The sequence below is a fragment of the Myodes glareolus genome, chromosome X, assembly GCF_982192425.1.
Source record: "Myodes glareolus chromosome X, mMyoGla1.1, whole genome shotgun sequence".
In the NCBI taxonomy this organism is placed as follows: Eukaryota; Metazoa; Chordata; class Mammalia; order Rodentia; family Cricetidae; genus Myodes; species Myodes glareolus.
The window spans coordinates 8,117,256-8,139,067 of NC_142053.1; positions in this window are offsets into that span (position 1 = coordinate 8,117,256).

The following is a 21,812-nucleotide window of genomic DNA, read 5'->3' on the forward strand; positions in this document are numbered from 1 at the left end:
AAACAAATAATCTTTTCTCTAAAGGAAAGATTACAGAAATGGGCTACATTGTAGCATTTACATATTTTCTTTAGCTAAATAATGAATACTATATTTTGGCAAAATCAAGTAAGCTGAAAAAACTGAGCTTGAAGCATAAATTTATCTTTGTTATACTGAAGGGTTCTTATGTATCATTGAACAAAATTTCTCAAAACTCTCTCAAGTTCTTCCTGAAAAATTCTGCCTTTCCTTGTAACTTAAGATGTATTACTCAGTATGGCCTGAAACTGAAAAACAGACTGTTCACCAACAGGTTCTTGAACAAATAACCCATTTTAATTTTATAAGAGAATACATTGTAATTTATAGAATTTTTTCCTTTCCTATATTTCATGGAAAACATAGAGCTATGAAATGTAATTTCTGATAAGAGTAGGAAAGGCTTAGAAAAGTACATTGGACTCAGGATAGCTTATTAAGTCATCCTACTGATTAGTTTTGCATTCAAATGAATGCATATACTAATTGAATTGAATCATCCTCTTTGTTTTTCAGTTTTTTTTATCTGATAGTGGGAATAATAATTCCTGATACACCCTATTTTTTTGTATCCAGTAAATATTACATATTTCTTGAGCAGTCACTATGCCCTAGATATTATTTTATGTTCTTTGAATAAATTAGCCATAAGCAGTGACACATCTTCTTCCTTTAGCTTTATATTTTAGGCAGAGTGTGGATGATCGGAAAATGGGAAATGTAAAGAAGTAGATATAATTATTGCACAAATTGTGTACTTGGAGATGATAATGTCTACAGAAATACTGAACAGATTAAGAGGAATCATAAATTTGTAGAAATCTTTTGGATCATTTACAACATTAAACATAATAATAGGTATAGCACTATAAAGTTTGTGAGATTTAAATATAGAATTCAAGGAGATAAAGGAATGAAACAAGTGATAATTTTCAATTGGGACAGTGATATATTAGTTGGTTTCTGCTGCAGTCAAAAACCAAGTCTAATTTCTGAGATTTTGACAAATATACTTGTTTTATGCATTTTTCATGAGTATTATATAACCTCACAACTCTTCTATTGTCTCTTTTCTTTCAATGTAATCATAAATATTGAGAATCTATCAGGGGCAGAAGAATATTTTCCACTCCAAGAAAATAAGGAAAGATTAGAGAGGATAAAGGAAAAGTAAACCTAGTTAATGACCCTTTACGCTCCTTGAAAGCCTTCAATTATCCTTGATTTTCTAATTATTTGGAACAAATCACTCATAATATTTATTACTGACAGGCTTTTAATTTGCTATATATACCTTGAGAAGTGAACTACAGCATATCACCTTGTTATCATGATTACTTTGCATAACTTTCATGATTGATAATGTGCACCTGCTTTCATATTTGGGATTTTGAGTTTTAGATTCCAAAACTAATTGCTAGCCAGATGTATCTAAGGAACTAACTACAAATATAAACCTCAACCCCTGGGGTTTAAATGAAAGTCCTAGTTTGATTTTTGTTGGTGCAATAACAATCATAAGAAGGCAACTTGATGTTTATTTGACTTACACCTCTGTATCACAGTCCATCATGAGAGAACTCAGGCTAGAAATTCAAGCAAGACATAATTCTGGAGGCAGGACCTAAAGCAGGAGCCATGGAGAAATGCTACATACTGACTTGCTTTCCATGGGTTGTTCAGCCTTGTTTCTTATACAATCAAAGATCATGTGCCCAGGGAGTGGTGTCATTCATAGTGGGCTGGGAATTCCATCAATCTTCAGTCGAGAAAATGCCTCGACAGGCTTGCCTACATGCCAATATGATGGAGGAATTTTTTTTCTATCTTTGTGTACCCAGAAACTTCTTTTTTTCTCTCTGTGTAGCTGTGCTTCTTTGTATTCAGTTTCTTAATTATAGAACTACATACTTTTCATTTTCTTCTTTAATTAATTAATTAATTAATTTTCCCATTCAAAAATTTACACTTCCTCCCCTCCTCCCATTCCCCTCCCACTCCCTCACTCACCATCCTCCCTCCCCCTTGCTCCTTAAGAGATGGCAGGGAACCCTGCCCTGTGAGAAGTCCAAGGCCCTCCCCCCACCTACATCCAGGTCTAGGAAGCTTTGCATCCAAATAGACTAGAGTCCCAAAAAGCCAGTACATGCAGTAGAAACAAGTCCCAGTGCCTTTATCAATGACTTTTCATTCAGCCCCTGATGGAGAAATTTTTATTCCAAATTGAGGTCCCCTCTTCCCAGGTGATTCTACTTGATTCAACTTGACAAAAACCAGCCAGCATAATGGCTTTACTTTGACAGGTTCATTCTACAATTGTTTCTGTAGTAGTTTACAGCAAAGACCTATATTATCTGATTTTGGATTAGGGAAGATTTCAAAATCTTGCCTGTACTTCTCTGGACACCATCAATGCATATATTTTTCATGTTGCTGTATCTCTGACGTTTTACTGTAATAATTCTTAGCAGTAAGTATAATATGTTATAAATCATGGTTCCTTTTAGCCAGTCAAGAAATTTAATGAAGTGTGGACAGCAGATGCAGAGAGAGCATTGGTAATAGTTACAACAATCTACGAGAACAGAGGATTAAAAGCAGACACACAATTTTGCATGATAAAAATGGCAACAAAACCAATGCCTTTTGGCATGAAATATGTAAGGGGTACAGGAATAGTAAATGAATCAAAGAGTGATGGGGATCCAGGTTATGTAGAACTTGCTAAGCCTTACATGAGATGGGAAGCCTTGGGAAGAATTGGAACAGACGCATGATGAAATCTAACAAGTTTTAAAAGAATTTAGTATGAGAAAGTAGAGAAATGGGAACACCCACTAAAAGACTGTCAGAATAATCTACGTAAGAGGTGATGGGGACCTGAGCCAGGTAGCAGCAATAGAGGTGGTAAGAACTGGTGAAAAATTGCTATCTGAAGAAAGATGACATTTTTGAACTGAGTAAAGCAATGATTTGCATGTGCTTGCACATTCATGTGTGTACTTGTGCACACTCACACGTGTGTTTGTGTGTGTGTGTTTTTGTGCATGCTTGCATGCCTCTATGAGAGACTAATTTATCTGTTCATGAACTGCTTTCCTAAGATGAATGATTATTAATTTGGCTTAGAAATTCAAACTAAAAAATCCTAAGGAATAGTGAAAGCGTCCTTTTCCCAAGTCAAAGTAGCATTTTTCAGGCCATATATTATTCAAAACAGTGGCCTTTTAAGAGGAAATCTTACTAACATATAGTTAAACAATAATGTCTTCTCAATTTTTCTTTCTTTTCATGTCTAAGATCCCAAAACAGAGAACTTCCTTTCATTTACCATCTGGTTTAATTAAAAAAATTGTCTATGTCTATCTGCATTTTAGGATATAGGATTTGTTTTGCTGTTAGTCACAGGCAGATATGTTACTAGAGTGATTCCAAGTGTGCATGTTTTCTGCCATTTAGTATCACTAGTCACACATACCAATGTTGCATGTATTCTAGGGCCAGCTTCTGGGATTGGATCACCAAAAATGATTGTTGCCTTTGTTCTAGTCTGGTTTCATAATGAATCTATTATTTTCTCATTGCCTTTTCCCAACATTCTAATTTAACCTCAGTGGCAAATCTAAACTTTACACATGTTGAGAAAGACATCATTTCCTCTAACTAATATACAAAAGATATATTTGAATTGAATTATCTATTGTTTGTGTTCTAAAGATATTACTTCCTAGTTACATAATATGTGTAGGAAATAGGTGACTTTATTTCTACATAAAAGATGCAAAAACAATTCAAGTAAAGCAGTAAACCCCAGGTGTGAATGAATTTTGATAGTCCTGTAATTGCCACAATTAGAAAGATACCTCTTGATAGAAGACTCGGAGCTAATTATACAAGAAGTCAGGAAGTTGGTTTAACAGAGAATCTGTGCTAATATACTTGTTGACAGTTGGATTGGGGGATGTTCCCAGTTATCTGTAGTTCACCAGGTATCTTTCTACAAATCATTAACAAAAAAAATGTCAAAAAGGCTCTTTTCTTCTTTATATTGAAAAAAAAGCAACCAATTCTTTAGGGGATCTGATTACACCACACCAAATCCAGCACATGTGTTTAAGAAGCTGCCTTGGCAACAAGTTGCTTTACTACCTTCCCCTGAGACATCTACTGACTCTAGCAAGATAAGGAAACATGTATCATATACTCCTTGAACTGCTTCCAAAGGAGAGACAATGGTATCGATCACGATCCTCATTCATTTTGTGCTGCTATAACAGAGAGACTGAGCAATTAAATTATCCAACAATACCATAGAATTATTTATACTATTTGTTTCACAGTTCTGGAATATGAAGTGACAAAAGACTAGGGAGCTCTACATATTGAAGACATGTGATGGGTCTTCTCATAATGGAAACTGCCACACCGACAAGATAGGGTATTGCATGATTTTGGGGAGGGAGATGTGAAAGTAATATCTCAATGTGTGAGAGAGGGTACAAAAAAGAGATCAAAGAAACAATTCCACCTAAGTTTAGCTTGATGAATGGATGAATTGATTTGGTTTACATATAGAAGGATAGGTGAAGTTATAAACAGCAGTGAGGGTGACCATGTATCAACTGCATCACCAGAAAATTCCAAACCAGTATGAGTTATGGCCTCTTGTAAACTGTACAGAATTGCTCTTTAATATGGTATTTCCCTCTGTATGCTGAGAATATGTTTCACTACCATTAGGTAATAATGAATCTGCTTTTTCCTATGACAGGGCAGAATATAAACAGGCTGGAAGAGATATAGAGAGAGGGTAGGCAGAGTCAAGGAGGCACCATGTAGCTGCCAAAAGAGAAAGATGCTGCTGGAAACTTACTGGTATTCCACAGCCTTTTGGTGATATATAGATCAATATAAATGGGTTAATTTAAGGAGTAACAGCTAGGTAGCAATATGCCTATGCTATTGGCCAAACAGTGTTGTAATTAATATAGTTTCTGTGTTATTATTCAGGTCTGGTCAGCCAGAAAACTAAAGTGCAGACTGTTTACAGCTCACCACACACTCTTGGACATTTCCTTCAGGTAACCTTCTACCATGTATAGTCTAATATTTCCTGAGACTAGGTGTTGTTATGTCAGGCTTATGCACAGCTGGATGGAGGTGGGACAAGAGTGAGTGAGTATCTGAACTAAAGGACCTCCCAACCTATTCTTACTATGAAATAATATTAATAGGCTTTATGATGTGAGTAGAATGCAAGTAATCACAATTGTTCTAAATGCAAGATAATAATTATCTTGTCATGGACAGTGTTACACAATAGGTTGTTAAATTTATTTTCTACAAAAGTTGTTTTTAACATGACGAATTCATTATTACTATAAGACTTCATCCATTCCTGAGGACTGATAACCCTTGACCTATCTTTTCTTAAATGTCCTACTTTTCAATATGATTTCATTGGGGCTTAAGTTCATACTGGAGGACTCTGGAGGACACATTCAAAACATTAAAAAGACATGTAGGAAGCTTTACATTTTGAATGATATGCATGATTGATGGAGAGTAGCATTACCGAAAATTTTTACGATGTATGGGACTCATTAGGATGAAGAAAAATTTGAATTAAAAGCCCAGTCAAAAGTAAAGTGGGCAGAAGGAAAGGAACAAATTTTTATTCTTTTATTTGGATTTGACATATTAACATGCATTGTGTTTGGGTTCTAGTCACAGTTGCTGCTAATAGAATATGTCACTTTTAGGAAGACATTGAACTTTGTTAATTATTTTTCCTTTTTTGTACTCTTTGGGGGACCTGCCACACAGCTCCCAAATAAACCACATGGAGGGCTATTCTTTCTTATAAATTTCTAGTCTTTGTTTGGCATTTTTTCTAGTCAGCTTTTCTAACTTAAATTATCTTTTGATTCTAGAATTTTACCTTTCTCTACTCCTGTATATATTTTCTTTCCTTCTTATTCTGTGTCTGATTATGTGGCTGCCATCCTCCTCTCTTTTTTTTTTTTGATCCTCCAACATCTCCTTCCAGATTCCTCCTTGTTTTTTATTATCTCTGCCTTCCAGTCCCGGCCAATCTGTCCCCTGACTTGCTTTTGCCCATTCAGCTCTTTATTACACCAATCAGGTGTTTTAGACAGGCAAAGTAGGCATAGCTTCACAGAGTTAAGCAAATGCAACATAAAAGAATAAAACACGTCTTTGCATTATTAAACAAATATTCCACAGCATAAACTAATGTAACACATCTTCAAATAATATAATAATATTCCACAATAGAACCTTTAGTATCTTTATTTTCTTGGAGTATATAAAAGGAATTATTATTTGATGGTATTATCCAACAAGTGTTTATTGAGTAGCTGATATGTATTGGGTATTTGAATGTACCAGAATAGGCAAGACCTCTGTCTTCTTGGAGTTTCTTCTCTGAGCATGGGAGCAAACAATAAACATAATCAATAAGAAGATACTTAATTTGATTGAGATGTTATGGCATAAAGAAAAAATAGAGTGGCATTTTTAGCAATAGATTCTTATCACCATGTTCTGATGGTCAACTTGGATGAATGACATGAATCTATAGTATTTGGAGGAGGGATTTTGGTGCTTCTCTGACCAAAACCTCATAAGTATGTATCTAACACCTGGCACTAGAATTGTTGTTTAATAATCTTTGACTTTTAGGAACAGCATTGTTGGAAAGCATCATTCTTTAAGCAAATTTATTGCCATCTTAATAAGATTAACTGAATCTGATTGTTGTCTGTTGAGTTTCCTATGACAAATATGGGTAAGAATGGTCATTGGTCCCTCATCTGAGATTCTGCCCAGTTCTCCTATCCATTATCATACTGTTCTTCTCTAACTGCATGTGACTTCTGGGATCTTTGGTTGAAGAGGTGCTAGTGTATATAGGCAGGACAATATTAACTGAGGAGCACCCTTTCTATGTTTATGTGGTTAGGAGAGACCATTATTCATACTGGTTGAAGACTTTCCAGTGTGTCTGCTTTAGGGCCACCCATATAACTCTAACCAACCCATCATTATTACTCTGTAAGAAAACTAAATATTCTGTTTTCTTTTGGGTTATGTAATAAAACACTGACTAAATGATATTTATGTGAGTACAAGCCTTTTCATGTGATTGGTTTCACTGCTGTAAGAAGCTTTTTTAGTTTTGTGAGGTTCCTCTGGTGACTTGTTGACCTTAGTTCTGGAGCAACTAGAGTCCTCTTTTAAGATCTTTACCAATGATTTTTTTTGGTACCCAGGTTCTTTCCCCTTTGTTCCTGGCGCTATGCAGGGCCATTTTACCTCTGGCTTCCTGGCTTCTCTGCTCTTGCACAGGCCTGAGGGTTTAGCTTAGAAAGAACTTGGCCCTCTTTTGTTATGATAATTCCACCTGCAAGCAAGGATCCCGCCCAAGGCTATACATTTGCCACTGCAGCTGCTGTTTGGCCTTGGGTGCTGGACACCTGACATCCTCTTTCCCCTGTTCCGGATGGAAGGGGCTATTTTCCCTTTGCCCCCTAGTATATACACCTGACTTGTGTTTAATAAAGTTGCCATTTGCTCTTTTGCTGAATGAGCATGGTCTTTTGTGTGTGTCTGTTCAACCCTTAGGATATTCATCCATTCTCGTGGACTTGATTCGGGAAAGCGCGCACCTGAATCGGGTGTGGGAATTCACAGAAAAGTGCAACCAACAGATTTTATCTTGTTATGTAATGTCAATCATTTTTTTGTAGAAGTGTCAGTTTGGACTTTTAATTTGAGCTCTTTAATCCATTTGAAGCTGATATTATTAAGTGAAGAGAAAGAGATAATGATTTAATTTATTTTAGCATATGTGTATAAACATCCACTTTGCCCAACACCATTTGCTGAAGATGTTATTGTGTGTCCACTGTGTAATTTTGACATTTGTCAAATATCAAGCTTCTAAAATTATATAAATTTAAACACAGATCTCTTATTCTATTTCATTGATCTACAAATCAATTTTTTACCAGTACTATACTGTTTTAATTATTATGGCTGTGTAGTATATCTTGAGATTCCATATGGTAATGCTTCTATTTGGGGTTTCTCTGGCTAATTGGAGTCTTTTCTGTTTTCAGAAAATTTTACACTTTTTTGAATTTTTTTTCAAAGTTTATTAAATTATGAAAGTTTCCATTTCCGCCCTTCCTCCCAACACCCTCCCACTCCCCTCCCTCCCCCTCCTCCTCCCTCTCTTTCCCTAAGAGCAGTCAGGGCTTCCAGCCCTGTGGGAAGTTCAGGTTCCTTCCCCCCTCCCTCCAGGTCCAGGAAGGTGAGTATCCAAACAGACTGGATCCCAAAAATCCAGTATATGCAGAGGAAACAAGTCCCAGTGTCATTGTCAATGGCTTTTCAGGAAGGCTCTGGGCCAGCCACATTCAGAGAATCCGGCCACATTCAGAAAATCTGGTTGGATCACATGCTCGTTCAGTCCCAGTCCAACTGGCCTTGGTGAACTCTCATTAGATCAGTCCCCTTGTATCAGTGGGTGATCTCACCCTTCACGCTCCTGAGTTTTTTTTCATGTTCTTCCTCCTTCTGCTCCTCATTTGGACCATGGGGGGCTCAGTCCAGTGCTCCAGTGTGGGTCTCCGTCTGTATCACCATCCATCGTTTTAAAACAATATTTTTATTTATTCTTTAAAAATTTCATACATGTGTACCACTTGAGTGAATGAGGGGAAAATACAATGAAGCAGACACAAACTTCTGCATCTCATTGTCCATCTTGTACCTTTTTTCTGTATCATTTGGCATCTAGTATCATTGTGAAACAGCTCCTCCAGTTTTCTCTTGAAGAACAAAAAGCTTCTATTCTGGGATGACTTCTTTCCTTGGCTGTGGCTTTCTTTAGAAAATATCCTAGTATCCTGATCTTATCCACATTGAGGTTTATATTTCAATGAAGGTTCTGTCTCCAAAACAGTGTCCCTATTAACTGGGATTGTCAGCCTACTAAAACCCTACTTGATCTTGAAGCAAGTTTAGAGGTTTTCAAATAGTGTTCTAACAACACAGTATTGTTTCTGTGCTCGCAAAGCCCAATGCAAGTCCCACTAATCTGGGACTACTGTTCAAAAATGACAGGAATAGCTGTGATCAGCATTACATAGATGATAGCAAAATTGACAACTTTCATTCACTGGTATAAACTACTTTCTTTAGTCATTGTTGATGACAAAGATACACTCAAAAATGGTTTATAAAGTGCTTGTGTTAAGGCAAAAACTTTTAAAGAAACAAAACTTTACATAAATGAAAATAAAATAAAATAGAATAAAATAAAGTAAAAGCAGTCCATGGTTAAGAATAATAATAAAGGTGTTTGCTGCTCCAAAAACCAACTGTGTAGGAATGTATTTGTAAGTTCCAATTGGTACTGCTCTCAGAGACCACTATAACTGACAGAAGAGGACCAGAACACTGTGAACCTAGCAGTACATTTAAGGAATATCATTCCTAGTGTTCTGATTTTTAAAACTTGAAAATTTTCATTTTTTTTTATATTTCTGTAAAGGATAGTGTGGAGATTTGAATAGAGATCGCATTGAAGCTGTTATAAACTGCCTTTTGTGAAAAATGATTTTCACAATTTTAATTCCACCAATCAGTGTACATAAGATATAGGTTGGAAATGAACTGGCAACTTCCTCCCTGCTGGCTAGTTTTCATAGTTCTGGAGATGCTATGTAGGCTTCTATTGGAGAAAAAGTCATCAAGGATCTTAACTGCTGTGAAACAATGGTCTTGTACCCTGTAAAGATTTATCACTTGTATTGGTTTAATAAAATGCTGATTGGTCAGTAGTCATGCAGGAAGTATAGGTGGGGTAACCAAGCAGGAAGTATAGGCAGGGCAACCAGAACAGGAGAATTCTAGGAAGAGAAAAGGCTCAGTCTACAGTCATCATACAGACACAGAGAAAACAAGATAAGAATGCCTCATTTTTAAAAGGTACCAAGCCATATGGCTAACACAGATAAAAACTATGAGTCAATGTAAGATATAAGCGTCAATAAGAAGCCTGAGCTAATAGGCCAACCAGTTTATAATTAATGTAAGCCTCTGTGTGTTTCTTTGGGACTAAACTGCTACAGGACTGGGCAGGACAGAAACCTTTGTCAACATTTCACTGCCTGTGAACCTACAAACTGCAAAGACAACCTACCAGACAAGATTGCAATAGTGGGACACTTGTTATTTACATAACCAACTGCTCTACGTTGAGAGTCAAAGCCTTTTCTATAGGAGGGAATTAATTCTGAATACTGTAAACCCATTCATAAATCTGTTGCTGAGGAGGCTGCATGGCCTGGAGGAATTGATATATAACTTATTACTACTATACTGACATGGGCCCAAACTGCCTTCTAAATATGTTTATGCCCATAGTCAAATGTTACTCTCAGCCTTACTCAGAGAAGCTTTTCTTTGCAGTGAATGGCAATGAATGCAGACTCATTGCTGTACTAGGTACTGATAATAAATGATGTCGAGTGCTCAACCCTAAAGAGGACATTTATACCATCTCATTTAAGGGTCAGGAAACTCTGTGGAAGATAGCACATAAAAGATGCAAGGTTTGAACGACAGGGAGAAGAGCTGCATCTTAGTGATGACACAGTCACTACAACCATAATTACACAGGAGCCATTGTTATCCATATCCCATCTACTTAAGAGTGGATTTGTCATTAGTCATTCATGGGCTGGTGGTGTGGGAAGTCCTTCTGTGTATGTATCGCTTTTATTGGTTAATGAATGAAAAAGCTGCTTTGGCTTGTGATAGGGCAGAGTAGAGCTAGATGGGAAACCTAGACTGAATGCTTGGGTGAAAGAAGGCAGAGTCAGGGGATGCCAGCAGGAGACAGACACACCAGAATCTTGCCAGTAAGCCACAGATATATAGTGATACAGAGATTAATGGAGATGGCTTAGTTTAGGATATGAGAGCTAGATAAAAATATGCTTAAGCTATTGGCCAAACAGTATTGCAAATAATATAGTTTCTGTGTGATTATTTCAGGACTGAGCAGCAGGAAACGAATGAGTGACCTCCACCATCTGACTGGGAAAGAGCTCATGGATACCTATCATAGGCTGATAAACTATTGACAAGTGGTTAATTTGTGAGGGATGCAGTTAGTTATTGTCTTCAATATTGTTGAATAGATGAAGCTTCCATTCAGAGAGAGTTCCAAACCATAGTTTAACAGATGGTCCTAGTTAAATTTAATGGGTCACAAAACAAAAGCAAAATGACACAAATGTAAGAAAGGTATTGGGAAAGAGGATGACGGGTTGACAAGGGTGGAAGATTATAATAATTTTGTTTTGTATTGCTTTGATAAACATCATTAACATAAGCAGCTTGGGGAGAAAAGGGTTTTCATCTTACAGCCCACAGTTCATCATCTGTTGAAACTGAAGAAGAGGCCATGGAGGAACATTATTTACTGGCTTTGGGACTTGCTCAACTTGCTTTTCCATGCCACCCAGGATACTAGGAATTACATTGTCCCTAGTAGCCTCGGACCTCCAATATCAACCATTAATGAAGAAAAGACCCTAATACTTTCCTACAGGCCATCTGGGAGAAACATTTATCACTTAATATTCCCTTTTTACAGAGAATTCTAACTTGTATCATAATGAAAAAAACAAAAACCAAAATTCCCCAAAATCTAAACAGGACAGAAGAGAGGAGGGGTCTACATGGGGGGTAGAGTAACCAGAATGCATTATATATGTTTGTGAAATTGTCAAAGAACATATTTAGTAAAATTTACAATAAAATAGAGTTGTATGGGTTGTTAGGGAAGAAAATGATGATCATTTAAAGTTTAAGTGATCTCTAAGATACTAAATTTTACTGTGTGAGTTGTGAGAGTTTATGATATTTATTTAATCACCTTTGTAACTTCATACTAAAATACTTAACCCATATAAGTGCTTTATACAGATATAAGATACATTACTTGTATTAAAATGCCTTTTGAAAATGCAGCACCTTTTCTAGCCATTTCCCTCTTCTCACAGTTTAAGATCCATATTACTTTTCTCTTTCTAGCATTTCACTAGTCATTGTCTAATCTTTCTGTTCTCCAGGCTTGCATCTCTGCTATGGTATTTCTCCAAGTGTTGCTTCACTTCTACTAGGCTGTGGGCTCCTCCAGGACCTGATTTATTACTATTTTTGTTTTAGTGAATGAACTTTCCAGACCTCTATGGTCCACATTTTATAACTTTATGCTAAATTGATGCCTGGCCACTTTTAACATCTAACATCTTTTAGCCAGGGAAGAAAGCAAGCAATGCTTAGAAACTCCTTCTTTATGAGATTTCCATCTTGTAACCTGTTGTGCATGTGTATTATTTGAATTTTAACTACTATTCGAGAATGAAATTAAAATAGTTTATAACTAGTATAGTGTTTAAATTGCTTCTAAGAAGCTGCATGTTATGGTTGATTTTCTGGTCCTGTGATAAAATACCATGCCCAAAGAAACTTGGTGGAAAGGATTTATTTCGTCTTACAGTTTATAGTTCATCGCCATATAAATCCAAGACAGGCACTCAAAGTTGCTTGAAGTGGAAACCACAGAGGAAAGCTGCTTACTGGCTTATTCCCTCCCTCTTCTGGCTCATGGTTAGCTAGCTTTCTTATGTTTAATGTTTTCACAACTGGTTATTTTAGTTAAGACACCTAATATTTTTATATACCATAGGCCCATCTTACTAGGGATGGTAACTCCCACAGTAATTGCCTCCTGTATTAATTTTCAGTCAAGAAAATATTCCACACATATGTCCACAAACTAATCTGATGGGAACAATTCCTCAGTTGATGGTCATTTTTTCCTAGGTATGTCAAGTGAACAGCTTAAAGACGGTTTAATCACTTTCTTCTGTGTCCTACAGAATGTCTTGCAGACTCTTTCATGAAGCAGGAATCCTGAAGGATCATCTCACCTTTAGACAAGTTTAGCAGTCATCTCTCTGTGGGTACTACATGTCCAGTGAAGCAGTCCAGGCAAGAGCAGACTGTCTCATTGTCATGAAAAGTTCTAAGTTATTAAAACATTTTAAATGCCATATTTTGTAGTCTTTGAGAGATATGAAGAATGCCTATCTGAAATATATCTATGCATATCTAGAAAATCTAACTAACATGAATACAAACTTGACTATTACAGATGATTATCTATTAACCTATATTTCTCACATTTTTAAATGAGCTACATAATCAGAATACCTTAATCAAGAGCAGAAATATATATACATCTAAGAAAATTGACTTTAAATTTGTTTCAATAAAGCAAAATCCATACCAATGCAAATTATTCATATCTATATCATATCCCCTTTAAATGTAAAAAGGTTATAAACAATATTTGGGAATATGGGTGTAGTTCTGAGGTTTTACATGGTGTTCGCTAACCATGTTGAAGGGCCAGTTGTTACAAGGAGAAGGTCTCTTTGTTTGTCCTGGCCACCTAGCTGGCGAACATCTGAAATAATCACACAGAAACTGTGTTTATTTAAATATTGCTTGGCCCATTAGTTTTAGCCTCTTATTGGCTATCTCTCACATCTTGATTTAACCCATTTCTAATAATCTGTATGTCACCATGAGGTTGTAGTTTACCTGAAAAGATTTAACATGTCTGACCTGGCATCTCCATGGTGGTTCTCTGACCTTGCTTTTTTCCTCCCAGAATTTAGTTCTGTCTTCTCTTCCTACCTAAGTTTTGCCCTATCAAAAGGCCAAGGCAATTTCTTTATTCAACCAATGAAAGCAACACATAGATAGAAGGACCTCCTACAGCTCAGGTTCATCTCTCAAGTGATTCTAATTTTCATCAAGTTGTCAATTTATATTAACTGTGACAGAAGGGTTCGATATAAGGCAAAGTTTTTATTTAGTGAGGATTAAGATAAATAAACCTTATTATTCTTAGCCACTGTAATGAATATTTTCAGATATATAAAAAGAGAGAACACTTAGATGACACTGAAGCCAGTGGTTAAATGAACAGTAAAACAGAAATTCCATATCTAGGAGGTGGTATCATCCCAGAGTCTGGGTCATGGTTATACTGACGTGTAGTGAGGAGTTGCGGGCAGGCCTGCTTTTCATCCCGCCCAGCTCCTGCACAGCTAGCTTAGCCCTAGAAATAATAACACACAGGACTTCATAAGATTTTAAACTGATCGGTCAGGCTACTTATTAGTTCTTATGACTTATCTTAACTCATTATTCTGATCTATGCTAGCCATATGGCTTGGTACCTTTTTCAGCTGTCAACTCATATGTTGCTTCTTTGGTGATCTGGGCAGGAGTGGTGGAGGGAGCTTCCTCCTCCCTAGCCTTCTCCTATTCTCATTGCCCCGCCTCTACTTCCTGTCTGTTTGACCCGCCTATACTTCCTGCCTGGCCAATCAGCATTTTATTAAAATACATGATTGACAGAATGCAATTCAATTGACAGACAATTCTCCTGCACCACTGATGTGGTAACTAAGTGTCTTCAAGTTAAAGCATTGGATGTTTATGGAGTCAAAGAACTAGATAGGTCATTATGTATTTCATATAACATCAAATAGGAACAAGTTGATTATATACGTATAATCTTTAGTTAATGTCATCCAATTATAATTTTAGTCTGTGGGAAATTGTTCATAACTTCAACTAGATCTAAAACACAGCATTTCACTCACATTCCACTATGAGATTGCACATACATGGCTATACTTACCTGCAAGGGGGGCCATGAAGAGTAGTTTGCATGTTAAAAGAAGAGCAGATAAGGCTTAATGAATAGTATTGTCTTTCAGTTTCTAATGATGTTTGCAGAGAAGATTATATGATACTTGATAAATGTCACAGAATAATGAAATCAACAAGCATTTTTATGACATTTTTCTTGATAGAGTTATTTTCTTAGTTTTAACATTTGTTTATTATTCAAATATTTTTGTGCTGTGGGACAATGATTTGTACCTTGTCGATTGTATTTTAATAACGTGCTGATTGGTCAGTAGCCAGGCAGGAAGTATAGGTAGGACAACCAGGCAGGAAATAGAGGCAGGGTGATGAAGGAAGTAGAGGCAGGATGATGAGAACAGGAAAATTCTGGGAAGAGGAATGCTCATTTTGTAGTTGTGACCCATCCTCAGAAGAAGCAAAGATGTGACTACTTTGTCAAAAAGGTACCAAGCCATGTGGCTAACTCAGACAAGAATTATGGCCTAATATAAATTATAATTATAAGAAGCCTGAGCTAACAGGCCAATCAGTTGATAACTATGTAGACCTCTGTGTGACTTCTTTGAGGCTAAATGGCTGTGGGACCAGGTGGGACAGAAAACCTCAGTCAACATTTTTGTGTGTATGGGTATATGTTACATGGCCTATATGTTGAGACAGGCTAAACTACCTATTCTGGATATCACCAGGTTAATATTAATATGATGACTGGCCTGTAATATCTTGAACATCTTGAGACTCTTAAATGGAAATAATCAACCTCCAAACTCATTCGGTCTGTGGAAGAACTCAGTTTCTTCTTTCAGTTGTCAACAAACTTTCTACAGTTTTGAAGCATCAATATTAGGTCCTTTCCTTGTCTTATATCTTTATTATCCTGATATAGTCTTCTACTTTCTGGTCTGTTCTTACAGGCTTATTGATATTATATTGTGCCCAGCCAGATAATTCAGATCCATCATCTAATTTTGAAATCATATTTCCTTTTGCCATGTAATAGCATATTTATAAATAGACATTAGTCAATAAATGCTACAGGACCTAGATTCAGATTACCACATAAAGAGTTGGGAAATCTGTACTCAACAAGTTAACATCCACTATAGTTTGTTTGGAGTAAACTTCCTGTACTGTAAGGCTGGTTCCACTTTTTCAACTGAGGCCATGAAAATGACTTATGTTTCGACTACTACATGTACACATATGGGACTTAAAAAAGACAAGGGGAAAAGAGGCCATGTGTGAGATATCCCCTTTTGTTTGTGAGAATTGGATCAATATTGGCATGATTCTAGAACCAACAGTTGGAGTAGTGATTTCTGGATCATTAGAAAGCTCTATCAGGAAGCAGCAAATAAACTAAATGCTTCCTAATTGTTTTTTAAATATAGAGATTTTCTATTGTATATATTATATTGAGCTTGAAATGTTCAAATATTGTCTCATTCAGTAGAAAGGGGATATATCCATTTGGACAACTGAAAACAAACCGTAACAATCAGATGTTGAAATTAGCTATGTGATATGATCATGAGCAAAAAGTTCAATTTTAGAGCTTTCCCAATTGTATGTCAACTACCAATGTAACAAAATTTTCTTTTTCTGACCTCTTTCTCTTTCTCCTCCCTTTTTTCCTTCTCTGCAATGTTGTAAAGAGCTTCTTTAAAATGTTTATTTAATTATTTGAGAATTTCTTACATTGAATTTTGATCATATTTCTTTTTTACTTTCCTTTTCTGTTTCATTCCTATACTTTTTCCTTCAGGCAAAGTTATAATCATTTCCCAAATACTAGTAGATTACAGTTGTATTCTGAATTATGACACTTGCCTTATATGTAATATAGATACTTCCTAAAGTATTTTGTATCTATGAATCCATTTGCAGTAAGAAGCTGTAACTGGATATTACAGAAAATTATTAAATATGAATAAGGTAGGTGGGACTATCCCTAAAAAACTTACTGGAGATAATTATTAGTCAATTGTACATTGCCTCATTTAAGTGAGTCTGTGAAGGAACCTTCTTTTTCTATCCCTTGCCTACATGAAATGATTGTCCAGAGTACATGTTTATAACACAAGAACACTATTTGGTAAATGGAGAGAAAATGAATTTTATAGACACAACTCTAACTACTGTTGTAAGAGAGAAATGAGATGCTTTGGCAAATCAGACAGAAGAGAGAACAAGACAGGCTGTCATATTTGTATAGTGACAGATGTCTATATGTATCTGCTTGTAAAAGGCAATCTCTGGGTGTGAGAGATGTAGAAAAAATGTTACATTTTCATAATTTCCTTAAATATGTGAGGGGTATTACAGGGTAATTATTTAAAATTACTGTTTATTAACATTGTTTGGGCTATTTCTTTTTTATTATTTATTTATTTATTTTTAAAGAGAAAACAATCTTTTTTTTTTCATTATACATACCCAATCCAAGTTCCCATTCCATTCCCTCCACTAACCTGTCCACTCCCCAACCATTCCTCAGAGAGGGTAAGGCACATTGCTTTGGGATATGTCCAAGCCCTTTCCTGCTATATCTAGTCTATGCAAGGTATCCATCCAAAGAGAATAGGTTCCCAAAAAGTCAGTACAAGCAGTAGGGATAAATCCTGTTGCCACTGCCAGTGGCCCTTCAGTCTACCCCAGCTATGCAACTGTCAATCCCATTTAGAGTGACTAGTTTGGGCCTATGCTTGTTCCTTCCCTTTCTGACTGGTGTTGATGAGCTCCCATTAGCTAAGGTAGACTGTTTCAGTGGGTGTATCCATCATGGTCTTGACCTCTTTGCTCATATTCTCATTCCTCACACTCTTCAAATGAATTTTGGGAGCTCAGTCCAGTGCTTCGATGTGGACTTTCCGTTAGTGCTGGATGAAAGTTCTATGGTGATATTTAAGATATTCGTCAGTCTGAATACAGTGCAAGGGCAGTTCAGGCACATTCTCCTCTATTGTTTAGGGTCTTAGCTGGGGTCATCCTTGTGGATTCATGGGAATTTCTCTAGAGCCAGGTTTCTTGCTAACTCCATAATGACTCCCTCTATCAAGATATCTCTTTCCTTGTTCTCATCTCTGTCCTTTCTCCATCTCGAATATCCCATTCCCTCAAGTTCTCCTCCTCCATTTCCTTCTCTCCTCCTCTTCCCCTTTCTTCCTCTCTTCTCCCCTCACCCCCATGCAACCAATTTTATTAGGTGATTTTTTTTCTATTTCGACTTTCCAGGTGAATGTACATATTTTTTAGATATTTATTTATTTATTTATTATGTATACAATATTCTGTCTGTGTATATGCCTGCAGGCCAGAAGAGGGCACCAGACCCCACTACAGATGGTTGTGAGCCACCTTGTGGTTGCTGGGAATTGAACTCAGGACCTTTGGTAGAGCAGGCAATGCTCTTAACCTCTGAGCCATCTCTCCAGCCCGCTACACATGTTTTTCTAATGATTCACCTTATTACGTAGCTTTTCTAGGATCATGAACTAAAGGCTTAATATCCTTTGTTTATAACCAGTATCCAGTTTTGAGTGATTACATACCACATTCATTGTTTTGGGTCTGTGGTCTCAGGATGGTGTTTTCTAGTCTGATTTGCCTGGAAAATTTAAGATGTCATTTTTTTTAAGCACTGAGTAATATTATAAAATGTAAATGTGCCATAATATCTTTATCCATTCTTCAGTTGAGGAGCATCTAGGTTGTTTCCAGGTCCTGACTATTACAATTAATGCTACTATGAACATAGTTGAACATATGTTTTTGAAGTATGACTTAGCATCTTTTGGGTATATGCCCAAGAGTGGTATTGCTGGATCCAGAGGTAGGTTGATTCTCAATTTTCTGATTCCATACAGTGTGTTTTCTGCTGGCTATTAATATTTTTAATCATTATTTTGTTTTCATGTAAATTTTTCTGGATCCTGAGGTAAGTTGATTCCCAATTTTCTGAGAAACCACCATACTGATTTCCAAAGTGGTTAAATAAGTTTGCATTCACACGAGCAATGGATAAGTCTTCTCCTTAAACCACATCCTATCCAGCATATGCTATCATTGGTGTTTTTCATCTTAGTCATTCTGATATGTATAAAATTGTATCTCAGAGTTGTTTTGATTTTCATTTCCCTGATGGCTAAGGATGTTGAACATTTCCTTAAGTATCTCTTGGCCATTTGAGATTCTTCTGTTGAGAATTCTGTTTAGTACTCATTTATTAATTGGGTTATTTAGAATTTTGATGTCTAATTTTTTGAGTTCTTTATATATTTTGGAGGTCAGTCCTTTGTCTGATGTGGGGTTTGTGAAGATCTTTTCCCATTCAGTAGGCTGCCTTTTTGTCTTATTGACTGTGTCCTTTGATTTACAGAAGTTTCTCAGTTTCAGGGGGTCCCATTTATTTATTGTTCTCAGTGTCTATGCTACCAGTGTTGTATTTAGGAAGTGGTCTACTGTGCCCATACATTGAAGACTACTTCCCACTTTCTCTTCTATCAGGTACAGCATGGTCAGATTTATATTGAGGTCTTTAATCCATTTTGTCTTGAGTTTTGTGCACAGGGATAGAAATGAATCTATTTGTATTCTTCTACATATTGATATCTAGTTATGCCAGCATCATTTGTTGAAGATACTTTCTTTTTCCATTGCATAATTTTAGCTTCTTTGTCAAAATTCAGGTGCTCATAGGTGTGTGGATTAATTATGAGTCTTCAATTTGATTCCATTGATCAACTTCTCTGTTTTTATGCCAGTACCAAGCTGTTGTCGTTACTGTAGCTCTGTAATAGAGCTTGATATCAGGGATGGTGATGACTCCAGAAGTTCCTTTATTGTAAAGAATTGTTTTGACTATTCTGTTGCTTTTTTCCCATATGAAGTTGATTATTGTTCTTTCAATTTCAAGGTCTGTGAAGAATTGTGTTGGGATTTTGATTGGGATTGAATTGAATCTATAGATTGCTTTTGGTGGGATTATCATTTTTACTATGTTGATCCTAACTCTCCAAGAACATGGGAGATCTTTCCTTTTTCTGGTATCTTCTTCAATTTCTTTCTTCAAAGACTTGAAGTTATTGTTGAATAGGTCTTTCATTACTTCGGTTAGTGTTACCCCAAGATATTTTATGTTATTTGTGGCTATTGTGAAAGGTGATATTTCGTTTTTTCACTGACCCGGTGAGGTGGGGGGGCGAGCCCCGAGGGGCTCTCGCTTCTGGCGCCCCACGTTTGGTTGTAGAACCCCCCCTTCCCCCCCACTCAACTGCTTGCTACCAGCTCGGCTAGTCACGAGACCTCCCTCAGCTGCGGCCTGTGCCCTGTGTGTGGAGCCAGCAGTTCAGTTAAACCCCACGCCTCCCAAGCTCCACAGGCTCGGGACAGTCTCTGCCTGCCTGGTTTGCTCTTTTCTGAGTTGTTTTCAAATTTCCCTTGTAAGTGCGGCGCTTTAGTGGCGTGAATCAGAACGACTCGGTCACGTGGAGGCATACGCGGCTTCCGGGTTGCTCTTTTCTACCCCTGGATTCTGGGTTTCTGGTTCCGTGTATGGAATTGATTTAATTAAACTTTCTTTCTTGAGCAACTTATATTTCCTAGTTTTTAACAAATACTAAGGCAGACACTGAAACAGGACCTGTTTAAGTCACCTTTGCAGTGGTTCTAGTCGCAACTTGGCAACAGCGCCACCAACTAGACAAGAGGTAATATGGCAGTTTTTGTTTCCAACGCCAATTTTACTGTTTTCTTTATTAATACAATGGATTATGTCATGCAAGGTTTATATGACTATGGGAATATATTAATTTACTTGTTACTAGGTTTCAGTTTTCTTTTCAATATTTTATTATTAAGAAAGATACGATTTTTACGGACTAATATTGAACAACTAGTTGAAAGGATTAAAATTATTGAAAATCAGGGGTTATCTGAACAAGTGGATACTATGATAGACAAAATTGACTCCATGTCCAAGGGTACTAGGAAGTTACCTGAAAGGGTACAGGCTGTTGAATTTGACGTTCAGATGTTACCACAAAGTTTTGATAAGGTAACAGATAGAATGAACCTCCAGAATGGGAACCAAAAAACTGATACCTTAGTGAAATTACTAGAAACACGGGTAGGTCAGGAGATTCAGGATTTAAGGGATACAATGATAAAAAGATTAGAAATGATTGAAGAAACTATTGGAGCTGGTGAACAGAGTAAGAAGGCACAAGGACAGGATACAATGCCACCACCAGCTGTTAGAACTGGCTTACCCAGGGTCCTAACAACATACCCTGTAATTTATTCTGACAAAGGGTTAACTTCCAAAGGCTCAAAGGGAGTTAAAGAAGCTAGATGGACACCAATAGCAATGAATGATTTAAAAGAAATTAAGCAAGCTGTCGTTAACTTTGGCTTGCACTCTGCATTTGTTAAGGAAATGATAAGGACTTGGGCTTCTAATGTCAGAGCTACCCCCCATGATTTCTCTCAGCTAGTGTCTGCAGTTTTAGATGATGGGCCTTCCTTGATGTTTGGAATTTATTTCAGAGAAGAATCCAAACATATGGAACAGCAAGGAAGAGCAAAAGGTGTGGAGGTTTCCCAAGATCAAATTCTTGGTGTAGGAGCATATGCTGATCCACAGGTCCAAGCTCTTTATGATGAAGAAGTGCTGTCCTTATGTCACAAAGCAGCCTTGAATGCTTTGAATAGAATACAAGATCCAGCAAAAAGGGTCGAATCATATACCAGGGTTAGGCAGGGACAGAGAGAACCCTTTACTGACTTTGTGCAAAGATTAATTAAGGCTCTGGACATAGGGGTAACAGACCCAGAAGCTAGACGAATACTTCTTGAATCTCTAGCTTTTGAAAATGCAAATACTGAATGTAAAAAGATAATTGGGCCTTTAAGATCTAGATCAGCACCAATGGAAGAATGGATACAACATACAATGA